This window comes from Tiliqua scincoides, chromosome 2, assembly GCF_035046505.1.
Source record: "Tiliqua scincoides isolate rTilSci1 chromosome 2, rTilSci1.hap2, whole genome shotgun sequence".
NCBI lineage: Eukaryota > Metazoa > Chordata > Lepidosauria > Squamata > Scincidae > Tiliqua > Tiliqua scincoides.
Window position 1 is genome coordinate 241718899 of NC_089822.1, and position 15229 is coordinate 241734127.

A 15229-nucleotide genomic window follows, 5' to 3' on the forward strand; every position below is an offset into this window, starting at 1 on the left:
GCATGGAGAGAGCCTAATTATCACGTAGGCTGACTAAAGAGCTTCTGTGGGCTGTATGTGGTCCACAGGCCTTATGTTTGACACCCCTGCCTAGAACAATAGCCCTCTTCCTGGGGTTGACATCACCCCAGGCCACAAGCTGAGGTCAGGGAACAGGTAAATATATCCATGTGGTTGTAAGTCAACCAACTGGATAAACCCATGACATCATCAACCTAAGTTTTATAAGGTCCTGCACAGGAAAGCTCCATGCCAATGCCTCAGTCTGTCACTGAAAGCTGCTACTGTTCTGCAAAAGGGACTCCTTTTCATTCACCTTTTAAACTAAGATTAATATAACTAATATAATTAGGCATTACTATAATATATTAGTTCCGCCCCCTTTCCCATCCCTACTACTACTTTTTAATTAATGCCTCCTGTTTTTGACTGACTACCTGCCTGGGCTCAGTTTATTCAGAAGGAAAAAGCTGGTCCTGCTTACCAAGACTGCTCAACTTCTGTTATTGTTTGGTTTTAAGCAGAACTCCTTGGATTTTAGGGGGTTCCTTGCTAGCCTGGTGGGGAGGCCTTCCCAATGTAGCCTCTGTTTGTTTTGTCTTCCTAGCCTTGGGTGGTAGCAGTGAAAGTGACTGTGTTCCCAGGGAATCCCCCGCTGATAGTGGAAAGGACTAAAGGGAAGAACATAAGGTCTTCCGTTAATTGCTAAGCAATGTGGCTGGTTTGGCTGTCAGCTTCCTGCACGTCCTTTTCCCTGCACTCATGCTGACCAGAGAGGTGGCAATGAAGAATGAGATTTGAAACACAGAAGAGCGTGACTGTCCTCTTCAAAATAGCAACCCCCACTGGAAATCCCAGGCAGGGCTGGCACCACTTGTCTTGGTGTCAAGATGAGGTATGGTGGAGTGCTTCAGGCGCTGGATGGACACGGATGGCACCATGAGCCCACTGGCTATCTCACCTGGTCCCCCATGTACCTCCTCTATCTGTGCTCTGCTTTGAAACAGAGCAGCAGGGTGGGCTGCCCAACTTCCAAATAAGGAAGTGTGCTGCCGGGCTCCCAAAGGAAAGAAAAAAGGAAAAGGCTTCCTTTTTCTGAAAGCAGAACAGTGCTTCAGCTCCTCACAACTTCCTTTTCTTGCCAGCTCTGCTGCTGCATTTAAAAACAAAGCAACAGAGTGAAAGCTATGGAGGAAAAAGGTAAGAAGAGCTAAAGGAGGAGGGTGGTCACCTGGCACCAAGCCCTTTTCTTCATTCCTCCACCAGATTCTCTGCACTGGCTGGCCAAGGGATCCAGCCAGCTCAAAGGAAGTAACAGTGGGTGCATACTAACAAACATGCCAATAAGCAGCAAAAGGGGGTCACGTTAAAGTGTGACCTCAGGCACCCCAGGTGTGTTTATGTGTAAGAACATAAGAAGAGCCCTGCTGGATCAGGCTCAATCAGTGTGCATGTGCATGCCATGCCTAGGATGTTGACGTAGTGGCGTCGCTAGGGGGGTGCGGGGGGTGTGAGCCGCACCGGGTGACATGCCCTGGGGGGGCGACATGCTAAAATTGCACCTTTACGAGCTACCACGTCATGCCATACACCATTGGATGTGGAATGACCAGTGGAACACAATGCAAAAACCCCGTTGAGATAGCTCCTTTCGTTCAAAAGTTATGGCCAAAAAACCGGAAGGAAAAAATGCATGGAGCCCTATAGAAAGTGAAAGTGAGCCGTATTGCGTGTTTACTCGCAAGTAGGCATACTTGCCATTGTCCGTCGGAAAGGGCAGGCTGAGAGGAAGCCAACATCACCAGAATGGTCCTGAGAAGGTCCAGTAAATGCACCCGAGAAGGAGGTCCCTATGGAAAGCAAACAAAACCACGTGGCTGCGTTTACTCATGAGTAGGCACACTTGCCTTAGTCCGTCGCAAAGGGTAGGCAGAGAGGACTCCAAGGATGTCAGAATGGTCCTGATCCAATGAGTGCAGGCCCCCAAAAACACCCGAGAAAGAGGTTCCCCCTTCCAGCTGCGAGTGTGTTCAGCTCTATGGGAAGGGAAAGGAAGCCATGTGGCCGTGTTTACTTGCGAGTAGGCGACCTGAGAGGACTCCAACATCAGAATGGTCCTGATCCAATGAATGCAGCCCCAAAAACACTTGAGAAGGAGGTCCCTCCCCCCCCAGCTGCGAGTGTATGGAGCCCTATGGGAAGCGAAGCAATCTCATGTAGTGTTTACTCGCGAATAGGCAGACGTGCCTTGGCTGGTAGTCAGGCCAGGCAAAGAATGTGAGGACACCAGAATGGTCCCGATCCGATGGGACTGGAGTGCAACAAAAGCCCCAGAAGGCAGCCTTCCTCCCCCTCCCCCACGAGAAAGGACCAACAAAGAGGCTTGAGCTGGTAAGGGGAAAGTTTTCTATTTTGCACTTGCAAAGTTTCCCTCACAGCCCAATCCTACCCACACTTTCCTAGGAGTAAGCCCAACTGACTCTAATGGGACTTACTTCTGAGTAGACATGCATAGAATTGGGCTCTGAGGCTGGACTCCTATTCCCACTTTCCTGGGAGTAAACTCCATTGACTCTAATGGGACTTACTTCTGAGTAGACATGCATAGAATTGGGCTCTGAGGCTGGACTCCTATTCCCACTTTCCTGGGAGTAAACTCCATTGACTCTAATGGGACTTACTTCTGAGTAGACAGGCATAGGCTTGGGCTCTCAGACTTGTAAAGCCAGGTGGGTCTTCTTTGCATTGATGTGCTTGAAATAGAAGAACTTTCAACTGGGGAGGGCTGAAGATCTCACTGATTCTTTTGGGGGGGTGTTTTTGCAGGCAGACTACAGAGAAAATTCACTTGGTGGAACAGGACTGGCTCCCCCTTATTTAATTATTTCTTTTATTTTAATTTAAGTATTTATAATTATTTATTTTAGTTTGCTTGATAATGTCACTTCTGGCCATGACATCACTTCCAATGGGTCCTGGACAGACTGTCATTCTAAAAAGTGGGTCCCAGTGCTAAAAGTACGAGAACTGCTGCAATAAGGTGTTAGTAAGTTGACACGGGTGTGTGTGTGCGACTCCACAAGTTTTCAAAATCACTAAAATCAGAATTTGGAGGAATAATCCCATCGTGATATATATCAATCAATGCGTAATTTCATGCAGAATGCAATGAAACAAACCACACTGAAATATCTGTGTTCTATCAAAAGGTACTGCCAAAAAACCAGTGGGGCGGGGCGATGGTACATCACCATGCCTACCATCTGGGGTGTTGCCCCACGCACTGCATGGGGTGACACACAGGCGTCCTGCACTGGGTGACGCAAATCTTAGTGACGCCATTGGTTGGCAGTGCTCACACATGCACTTGTTCATGATTTTTCACGATGGAACAAACAATTTGGGGGAGGGAGTGGCAGGTATTTGTTTCAGGTGAGGAATCAGTTTGGGCTGCCGTTGATCCCTGTATCCTTTCTAAAATTGAAAATGTATTACTTATGCTCCCCTTCCCTCCCTTGGTACTCCCACTGCAATTCTTTTTGGGCACAATCCTAGCCAACTTTCCAGCACCGAGGTAAGAGCAATGCCACTCTGAGGTAAGGGAACAAACATTCCCTTACCTTGGAGAGGCCTCTGTGACTGCCCCCCAACTGCAGAATGCAGCACATGCCCCATTGGCACAGCTGTGTCAGTGCTGGAAAGTTGGTTAGGATTGGGGCCTTTGTTACAAACATAGAACGTGCAACATTAAAAGTGTCGGTTTCTACATTCATCAGATTTCTAGCTTCATCAAGTTGTCCAGGTGGTCTAGCATTGCCAATTGTCCAGAATCAAGCAAGTATTTATATGGGGAAGTTATGAAACAGCTGTTAATTTGAAGCCATCATTTTTTTTAAAGCTGCCACATCATTAAGCAGTAAAGTAAGCCAAAAAGTGTTTAAATGGGAAAGTATAAAATTATACTGCTGTTTCCAGTCCCATCCAATGACAGGATTTTTCATAGGAATGTACCATAAAATCCTTCAAGTTTCTCTCTCTCTCTTCTTGCCAGATAGTATTGCTGAGGTGTAGGCAGATTTCATATTTGCAGGGTCTACTTTTGTTTTGTTCTAGGACTCCCAAGGTCCACCAGTTGGAGCTGGTTGCAAAATAGTAGCTGATGTGTGTGGAGCCACAGGCAAAATAGTGGTTTGGAGTGAAGTCAATGACCTGCTCTGCTCCATGACCCAACCTCTGAGATGACCTGCGTGTACAAGCACAAACCTACCTCTGAAGCACTTAAGACCAGGGATTCTGACAGCCTCATTTAAAATTAAAAAACAACAAAAGCTTTTGCATGTTATGATTGTTAAAAAAAATGGCATGTTTGTGACAGTGTGCACCAGCGGTGAGCCAGCACACAGGGCTCTGGATAGGGCCCTTATTCCTTTATTTAGATGCTTGTGGACACAATCCTATGCATGTCTACTCAAGAAGTAAGTCCTATTGTTTTCAGCCGTGTCCTATTGTGTACTCTCAGGAAAGTGTGGATAGGAGCTGGTTGGCAACCTTCAGTCTCGAAAGACTATGGTATAAGCCTACAGCACCCGGTATTCCCAAGCGGTCTCCCATCCAGGTACTAACCAGGCCTGACCCTGCTTAGCTTCCGAGATCAGATAAGATCAGGCATGTGATTACAGCCTTAATCTATTCAACCCTGTGGCAGTGTTTCAACTGCAAAACAAGTTAAATAGATGACTACAGTATTGAATATATTTAAATATAAAATGTTCACTTTCCTGCTTCCTTTTGGCTTAACTTTTTTTCTAGCCCCCCCAAAGGCAGCCAAAATTAATTTAGTTGCCAAACAGCATCCAGGGTTCATGGTTTGAGGGGTAGCAGGGAAAATGGACTTCCACCTCTGTGCTGTACATCGTCCTCCCATTCTCCTTTTCTGAGTGTCTTTGTTCTGCGTATGAATGGTCAGGAAACTGATTTGCAGTATTCATAGAAATGGTAGAGTTGAACAGAGAGCTGGGCAAAATGCTGAGATAAAATGAAACTTATTTTTATTTTTTCCCCTCCAATCATTAGGCTTCTTGCACAGTGCCACCTAAATGCCACCTTGTCCATAACAGGAGATGCAGCATAATTTGTGTGTGCATGTGTGTACAAGGGGGCCCCATATCTGTGGAATCCATATCCACGGATTCAGTTATTCATGGGTCTGCAGCCCTCTCCGCACGCACCCCCTGGCATGCACACCCGCTGGAGCTCTGCTCCCCTCACCTCCAGAGGGTCCTCTGAGCCCAGCAGAGGCCACTGATGTCTGTTTACAGCCTCTGCCAGGCTCAGACTGAGCTTTACAATGAAAAAAAGTCTCTTCTGTTTTTTTCCCCTTAAAACCAGAAGCAATGTTTTTAATGCCTATACACACTTTCCTGGGAGTAAATCTCAGTGAAGTTAATGGGGCTTACTTCTGAGTACAGACATACTGCAAGCCACCCCTTCTCAGCAGCGGCTCCCCAGTTGCAATAAGCATAATGTAAAGGCAATATCAAGGTAATATACTGTATGTCAAACACCTCACACACTCAGAAAGTGCTATAAAACGTTAAGCATTATATTGCATGCATTGGATGCATACTAAACCCTTTAGAAAATCTTCATGTCTGGCAGTGAATCTAGTACATTAATAGTTCCACTATGCCCTCTTATTTTATAGGGATATTTGAGAACAGATTTTCAGGTACAAACCTTTATGTAATAGTTCTGAAAAAATTATGAAATGAAATGTTATTGCCTCGTATAAAATCTAGTATAATTAAGAAACTATTAGAATTATGTGTAGGGCATATCTGTACACCTGGCAAATAAGGACTAATATAGAAGAAGCTTTCCTTAAACTTTCATCAGACTTTTCGCCTTTTCCCCCCCAGACCTATTTCTAAAAAGGAATACAAGAAGACTATCATGGACATGGCAGGTGTTGGAAGGAAGGAAATTATGAGAGTGAAAATTTAATTCACATTACAAACAGAGTCATTGGAATGATTAGTAGTTGAAAATATATTTATCAAATATTAAGTGGTAAAAAATTCTCAACCATTTGAAGAAATTAATAAGAACAGGGGTCCAGGAGAGGTTTTGTGAGTCTCTTGTTGGCAGAGACTCATGTCAGAAGAGTGATTGGGGCACTGAGTGCCATCCTGAAGGTTGGCCGTTCAAGTCTAGTTTGATTTAATATTTATTAGTTCCATGCCAGATGTAACTGGGTAAATGATTATGACTCTGAGGAAAGTCAAAAGTGATGGTTACATAACTTATTTTGTTCATGTGGTTGTCACACCAATGCTGTCTGGTGGTTAGAGCATTTATCAGGGTCAAATTACATGTGACATTAAATGCATGATTGTCCAGTTAGGGGCTTATTTCCACTTTAAATATGGCAGTCACACAGGAACTCAATTCAGATAGGACCATAACATAGAGGGGGAGGGCTGTTTTTACTTTTACTTCCACACCATAACCCTCCCCCCAATTCCCCCACCCCCTACAACGGCTATTAACTCAAGCAAATGGCACCATTTGCTCAATGCACAATGGCTGAAGCACAATGGCTATTTGACTCAATCAAAGCAATTTGGGGGCAGAGGGCACTATGTTCTTCAGGAAATCGGCATGGAAATAAAGGTTTACCCCCTAACTCCTCAGCCTAGCCTTGATCTGGTTTATACCTCCACATGGCAGCTGTTTTAAACTGAAAATACATCCCTAAATATATTCCAGTGCATTTCATGTAATGTCTAGTTTGGCCCTTAGACTGGGATGATGCAAGTTCAAGTCTCTGCTCAGCTTCAAAGCATACTGGGAGACCTTAGGCCAGTCATTCTCTCTCTCAGAGTAGCCTACCCTGCATGATTGTTGTGGGAGTAAAAAGGGGGGGGTGACTTTGAATGCCATTCGGATGCATTTGGAGGAGAAATGGAATATCAATGAATTAATTAAATAAAATGCTTTCAGCAGGTTAAGTAATGTTGGTGAGACCATTGCTGGCCATGACATTCTTTGAGAATAATACCATCGATGGCACATACTATATGTTTCTTGCTAAGGAGTACGGGCAGAAGCCTCGGTGAGTAAGTGTACTGGAAAGACTAGGTCTGGCCTGTCCATGAGGCAAACTGAAATGGTCATCTCAGGCAGCAGATTGATGGGAGGTGCCCATATCTATCCACCTCCTTGCTCCACTGCTCTTCCATCTCCTTGCACTCCCTAGATTGAAAAAGGAAGAGGGGAATAGAGAGGAAGACAAAATGTGGAGGAAAGGAGAGTGATGGACTACTCAACATCAGAGAATGGGAGGAGCAGAGACTGGCACATCATCTCATAAGGGGCCAGCATTTGGCATCAGGAGGTTTGGGCCAGTCCTAGGATAGACTGTCCTTGGAAAGTACAAGTGGCTTTCAGGAAACTTACGTGGCTGGATCTGAATTACATAAAGATGAAGAAGTGCTTCAAATGTTAATGAAACATTTCTTACAGGGAAAACACTTCTGTGTAGGAAACAACAACGATCATGCAAACCAGAAAGCCACAGGCAACTGTGGTTACCCCAGCATGTGTAAACATAGGGGGAAAGGTATAATACGTATGTGACTCTCCGCATGTGGTTTATATGCTGTTTTCTCCATAGATGTGCTTCCTTTGGAGAATATTTGTCACTTCTGATCTCAGAAAACGTGAAGATTTCAGGCTTCCATTCAGACCTCCCCTTTACTGTTAGGCAGTTTTCAAATGTCACACTTGTCGATGGCAACTGGCAAAGTCCCAGCAGCTTAATTACTGGGAGGCAGCATATGGTACAGCCCCAGAACAGGCAACTGAATTTAAACAATGATGGGTGCAGGTCGCATGGAAATTGAATATGGTTTGGGAACTTCTGCTGGTGCAGAATGTCACTGTCTGCCTCTGAACAGGTGTGGGGGAACTGGGGCCAGATGCAGTGCTGGGTCAACTGCACCAGCCTCTAGTTAGTCTCTTGCTCCAATTAAACTTGCGGACTATAGCTTGAAAGACCCACATGGATTATGACCCGCATATTACCAGTGCAGTGTAGTGGTTAAAGTGATGAATTAGAACTGTAATCTTAACTCGGTAATGAAATTCACTGGGTAATCTTAAACTAGTCAGTTTCTTTCAGCCTAACCTACCTCACAGCATTGTTTTGTGGTTAAAATGAACAGAGAGTTTGCCATGTATGCTGTCCTGAGCTCCTAGAAGTGGGATAAAGATGGCATAAATAATATTAGACTGTGCATCTTCCTGTAAGAAACATGGAAGATGCTGTCCTGAATCATATTTTGAGCCACAGAGCATGAGGGAAAGTGTGAAAAAAGAGTGATAGTGGAGTAGGGGAGAGAGGAAGGTGTCTCCTCCACACACCTTCCAGTCAAGGCTGCAGCCAGACTTCCTTGCTAAGAGGGATGGCCACATTTCTTGGCGAAGCTCCAACTGCATGGATCGGAAACTGGCGATTTCAAGGGCCAACATGTGCTGTGCCGGGCAGTCTTTAGACCAGCCAGACAAGCAAAGGCAACCCCTCCCCCACACACAGTGGCCAGGAATGGCTCTGAAGGGGAGGGGCAGGGTCTGCTTGCACACTGTGGTGAGGCGCCCAGCAAAACTTAGCGCTTTGCACCCCTCTACCTATGCCACTGCACACATGCATGCACACCCATGTGCACACACAGAGTGGGAGGGGCTTGCACACTGTGGTGAGGCGCCCAGCAAAACTTAGCGCTTTGCGCCCCTCTAGCTAAGCCACTGCACACATGCATGCACACACATGTGCACACACAGAGTGGTAGGGGCTTGCACACTGTGGTGAGGCACCCAGCAAAATTTAGTGCTTTGACCCTCCTCTAGCTATGCCACTGCACACACACACGCAGCGGCCCAGAATCGCTCCGAGGGGGGAGGGTCCCCTTGCACGCTGCTGAGCCGGTGCTCTGCACTCCCTCTAGCTACGCCACGCACATGCACGCACACACGTGTCCTGCAGAAGCAGAGCACCTTCCCACCCCCCCCCCCCCAGACTTGAGCGAGTTGGCTGAGGGAGGTTCGCCACTGCCCGCCAAGCACAGGAGGCGTGTGGCTGGCTGAGCCTCGACTCTCGGTCCCCTCCTGGGTCGCCGAAGGGGCGTGGCGGGGCGGAGGGGGCGAGGGAGCCCTGCCTGTGCCGCTGCGGGGGACCTGGAGGCGGGGCGAGGCGAGGCTGTGCTCCACGCCAGGAGACGCACGTGGAGGGCGCAGTGGGGGTGTGGGTGGGGCGAGGGGGCTGCCCCCGGCGCGTGAGCGAGGAGCCAACCTGGGGCTGAGCGGTGGGCAGTGGGCTGGGCTGCGAGAGGAGGGGACAGCCCTCCGCGGGGCGCGCCAGGAGGAAGCCGGCACCAGCTGCTCAGCCTTGTGCCGCGGAAGGTGCAGCTCCGGTTCCAGCAGCAGCAGCAGCAGCAGCTCGGGGTCTGTCGAGCGGGGCCAGCAGCCCTCGGGGGAGCCGCTGCCATGTTCAGCCGGGGCTCTCGGAAGCGCCTCTCCAGCAGATCGGTGAGTGCCTCTCCCCCGCCACGGGGCACGCTGAGTGGGTCCCTCTGGCGTGGCTGGGCAGGCGGGGCGGGGCGGGGCGCCCGGGAGTGCCCCGATGCGCTCCCCTTGGAACGCGGGGCACCGGGCGTCGCGCGCCCTGGTGCAGCCACTGCGCCCCGCCCGGTGGCACCCTCGACCACCCCCTTCTCCCGCCAACAGAGCTTTGTGCCTGCTGGGCCAGCGCCAGTGCGCAGGGTCCGGACCCCTCCCCACGTCACTGTCACTTCCCAGTAGGAGCCTGGCCACCTGGACTCGCCTGCGCCCTTTGTCCAAAGCAGCGCCTGGGGGCTGCTGGTTGAACGCACTGCTGGACGTGTCACAGTTCCTCTCTCTCTGGCTGCAATCCTGTCCTCACTTACCTGGGAGTAAGCCCATTGACTATTTTGGGGTTTACTTCTGAGTAGACATGCATAGGATTGGGCTCTCTGTTTCTCTTCCTCCCCCCAGTCATGTCTTTGAAAGAAGAGAGTCCTTTCTCTTTCATTCTTCCTTTTTCACTTCTGGGTGTGAAGTGGGGTCCACACCTCCTTTAGTAAATGGGGAGCAGACGGGCATCCCCTGATGAGCAGGGTGAACCACAAGGTAGGGGGTTTCAGTCTTGTGAATGGGGTGAGAGAGAGAGAGAGAGAGAGAGAGAGGGTATTGTTTCCATCCTGTCTTCTTTTCTCCTTTTTCCTTCAACAAAGTTGACTGCCTTGGGTGAACTGGAAAGAGAGCATCCTTGCAACACATGTGGTGACCAGTGTCCAGGCTTTGCGCTTCATAAGTGGAGGTAAGGGACGAAAAATGACACACCCCCAAGGACTTAGAAAAACAATGGCACTTGCACCATGTGTGCTTAGCAAACAGCCCAAGCCCTGTATATGTGTGCGTGTGCACACGTGTGCCCTTTAAATATGACCTCCCCTCCCCACTGTGTCAGGATAATGCTTGATTGCATTTGTGAAAATTTCCTGCTCCAACCATCCATTTACCTTTTTCAGCCTTCAGTGGTCAGTGGTTCCCAAACTGTGGGTCGGGACCCACTGGTGGGTCGCAACCTGATTTTTAGTGGATCACCCAAGGGCAATGGAAAGATAACTAAGGGTGTGATCCTAATCAACTTTCCCACACTGACATAGTGTGCCAGTGGGGCGCATGTTGCATCCTGCAGTTGGGGGACAGTCACGGAGAACTCCTCAAGGTAAGGCAATGTTTGTTCCCTCACTTCAGAGTTGCATTGCCCTTACCTCGGTGCTAGAAATTTGGGTAGGATCGCACCCTAAGGGCTCAGTCCTAACCCTTTATATCAGTGTTTTCCAGCACAGGCATAGCGGTACCAATGGGACGTGTGCTGCATCCTGCAGTTGGGTGTCACGCACGGAGGCCTCCTCAAAGTAAGGGAATGTTTGTTCCCTTACCTCAGAGCTGCATTGCCCTTATGTCAGTGCTGGAAAGTACTGGAAAGCACTGATTGCGCCCTAATTGTTTCAAGCCTTGAGGCGATTGAAAAATCAGATACTGTAGTTGGTAACTGCCCTGCAAGGAACTGAGCTCCTGCAGTTTGCAAGCATGTGCAAATATAGGGAGATAAATGTTTGAGGGTCTTTTTTCCTGGCTTTTATTACTTATAAATAAAAAAAAGCAATTTCTTTCTGGATCTCCTTTTTTAAAAGTCTGGTAAACCTAGGTGGGTTCCAACAGAAAGTTGTTTGAAAAAGTGGGTCCTGATGCTGAAAAGTTTGGGAACCACTGGTCTGGGTTCTAAAATTAATTTACCAAATGTCATTCTTATTATTCTAATATCTCAGAACGTTTTACTGCTAACATTGGAACTTCAAATGGTATTTTGTGCACATTTAATTGAGAAAAGTCTACCACCTTTCCATTTTTGACATATTGATAAATGCCTCTAATTTTCACAAATATTTGACTTCCTTTTATTAGCAGCACATCATCCTCTTGGGTCTATAAAGTAAGACCAATAAAGGGCAGTGGACCTATAAAGTACCCCAGACCATTATTGTTAGTCTCGAGCAGCAAGAAATGGTCATTTGGCAGTACTGTAAGGGCAGTTCCTGAAACCGCCTTGATTATGGTCAGATGCTTTGTCCCCTTGCTTATCTGGATTAGACTATGCGTCTGACAGTGAATCTGCTCAATTACTCACCGTGAGCTCAAGGTGCAACGTTATGCTTTGCTACAAACTCTTTGAATGTTATTAAAGTGATTGTGTTCAAAATTGCTGTGTGTGCTCCTTGCGTACAATTCATGTTGTCCTAGGGCTGGTTCTATTGTCATACGACACATGGAAGAATTGGGCTGTAACCCAGTGATAGAGTATCAGCTTTGCATGCAGCTGAATGCAGGTACAATCCATGACCTCTCTAGGTAGGACTGGGAAAGTTACCTGCCTGAAATTCAGGAGAGCCACTGCCAATCAGTGCAGGTACTAAACCGACTAATAGTCTGTCTCAGTGTAAGGCAGCTTCCTACATTTACCTAGTGGTGCCGTCACTCTGAAAGTATATTTTGGTGCACTTTGTCAAAGATGCCTAATCGTGGTTTCCTTTTCCTTGTCTATGACTGCAGTCTAGGTCAACAGCCAGCCACCTTTTGTGTCTCTTGGATAGTTCTCTGGTGGGCGTTGTTCAAGTCAAGTGGAAACCATTCAAATAATACACAAATGACTTCTTTGATGGCATTTCTTTTAAATTTATCTGATATGGTCTGCAGGATCACACTACATATAACATTTTTAAATGGATGCTTTAGGTTAGCCTGGAATATTCCTCAAAAATGTAAATGTGACTAACACCTGTATCTCATCGTCAGGGACCCCTTGCTGTATATTTGTTCACTGGGGAATCCAGCTTGACCTTTGTGTAATGTGCAAAATAGCTTATCTTAAATATGTGTTCTGATTTACACATTTTCATGTCTGAGAAAAGTTTAAGCAACATTAAGCTGTTAAGGGTGCAATCCTAACCCCTTATGTCAGTGCTTTCCAGCACTGACTTAATGGTAATGCAGCTCTGAGGTCAGGGAACAAACATTTTGCTACTTTGAGGAGGTCTCCGTGAGTGACACCCAACTGAAGCATGCAGCACATGTCCCAATGACACCGCTATGCCAGTGCTGGAAAGTACTGACATAAGGGGTTAGGATTGCACCCTAAGAGACTTATTCTTAAAGATCCCCCCCCCACTTTTCCATAAACATTTATATTCAGTGTGACTTAGGGATAACAATCAATCTCAAAACAACATAAATAAATGAAAAACGGCATTCATTATGTATTCACATAGCAACTATACTAACAATTGCTAGCAGTCTGTCCCTAATTCTCTGTAGTCCGCAACTATAAAACTCTTAGCAGCATTGGAATAAGACTTAACATTTGTACGACACTATTGGGGCAGGCAAAGCACTTCACATGTATTTATCTTATGATGTCCTTATAACTACTTTGTGGTATAAGCATTATCCCCATATTGCTGAGAGGGGGTGGCTTGCCCAAGGCCACCTGGTAAGTTCATGGCACAGGTGAGATTTGAGCTGGGAAGTCTTGATTCAGGTAACTTAAACATAAAAACCTTGCTTGCGCTTACACATGCATTTCAATAGAATCCTATGCATGTTTACTGAGAGTTAAGCTTAATAGGCCACACTGAGTAATATCTTCCTGTACTAGGGCTGTCGAGACAGTTGGCATGGGAAATAATAAGGCTTCCTTCTTCCCACCTCACACGATTCATGTATAAAGGCTTTATATAGCATGGATGTGACCATACAGGAGCACCCCTTGCAGCGTATGAGGTGGATGGTTTGTACAAACTCAACCCAGTTGCTTTTCTGGCGTAGTGCCATTCCTTGTTTGCTTGCTTCTAACATTACTCAGTGGACTGTGTAGTAACAGGGCCCAATCCTATCCAATTTTCCAGCACCAGTGCAGCCTCAATGCAGCCCCAAGATAAGGGAACAAATGTTCCCATATCTTAAGGAGACCTCTGTGATTGCTGCCCCACCACAAGATGCAGTGCATGCCCTATTGGCACAGCTGCACCGGCACTGGAAAATTGGATAGGATTGGGCCCTTAGGCTGCAATACTATGTGCACTTATGTGGAATTAATTTTTAAAGGGCACAGTGGGACTTGCTTCTGAGTAATCACGCATAGGATTTCACTGTTAATGTACTTTTCTAGCCTAATAGATCAGATAGGGCTCTGTCCTGGTTCACGCAAACATGTAAAATCTCAAATGCTGTGCGTTGGATTACTGGTATCTAAATGCAGGAACACACTATTGAAAAACACTGGATTTTTGAGACTATGTAAGATAGTATGGTATCTGTCGTCTTGTATTTCCGATAGTTTATCAAAGAAAGCCATCATTTGATCTTCATGATGATGGCATCAAGGCTGATGGTATGCATGCGTGAACAGGCTATCTTACTTAGATTACTACAGAATATTGGGAGTGTTTTTATACATTTCAGCACAAAGACACAGGAGCAGTTTATGATTGATGGCTATAGTAACTAGATGCAGTCCAGTCCATGTAATGAATGGTCATGCATAAGTGTTACAAACTATCTACCTATCTATTGTGAGCAGTGCAATGTAAAATGCGGTCTGCTGCTAGCACCTACAGTCGGCAAAGGGACGTTTTAGAGAACCTGCAGAGATACTCATTCTTCTCTCAAATTTGTTGTACGGTGGGCCCTCAGTATTCACAGGGGTTCTGTTTCAGGACCCCCTACAGATACCAAATTCTGTGGACAATGAAATCCATGGGGGGGGGGGTGCGCCAGCAAACCTGAGGTGCCTTCCAGTTGCATCTGGGAGGCCTGCTGAGGTGTGGCTTTCCTGCAAATCTCCAATCACTTCCAGGAGGGGAGGCCCTCTGTAGTAAGGTAAGGCTCCAGGTAGCCTTCCCGTACCTCAGAAAGTGACAGGAAGCCTCTTCCGGGTGTGTCCGGGAGTCCTCTAAGGATCTCCAGCCATGGGTTCAGCATTTGTAGATATTCAAATTCATTGATGCCAAGGTTGTGAATAAGAAGGGCCCACGGTACTTTATATTATTCAGTGTTTACAAAGGCAATGTCACACAGGCCTTAAAAATCTGTTATGCAAATATACGTATTTATCCTGCTGGATCTTGGTGTCATATGTGACTGTGATGTGTACAGGTCTGCCTGTGTTATCCATGGATTTGTACCCATGTATTTCTTTTCTGCAGATCTCTGAACCCCTTGGGCCGGCAGACCTGGACCCTCATAATGCCTTCTAAAAGCATAAAAAGTCAGTTCTGGTTTCACAAAGAACCTGAAAGTAGCATAGGTTTTTTTTTTGCCAGTCTGAGCCCAGCAGGGGCCACGGGTGGACATGTGCAACCTCTCTGGGGCTCAGAAGAGCCTCTGGAGGTGAGGGGATTGCAGCACAATATCAGCAGTGGGCCTTTTGTATTAGCTTATTTGCTATTATGCAGGACTGTGGATGAAGTTGAACCTGTAGTCCATTTGCTGCTTGTAGTCCATTGTAACGTCATGTCACAGCTGCGCTACATGGGTAATCTAGTAGGGCAGATGGAACACAAGCTTAGACACTCTATCTGTCTTGTCA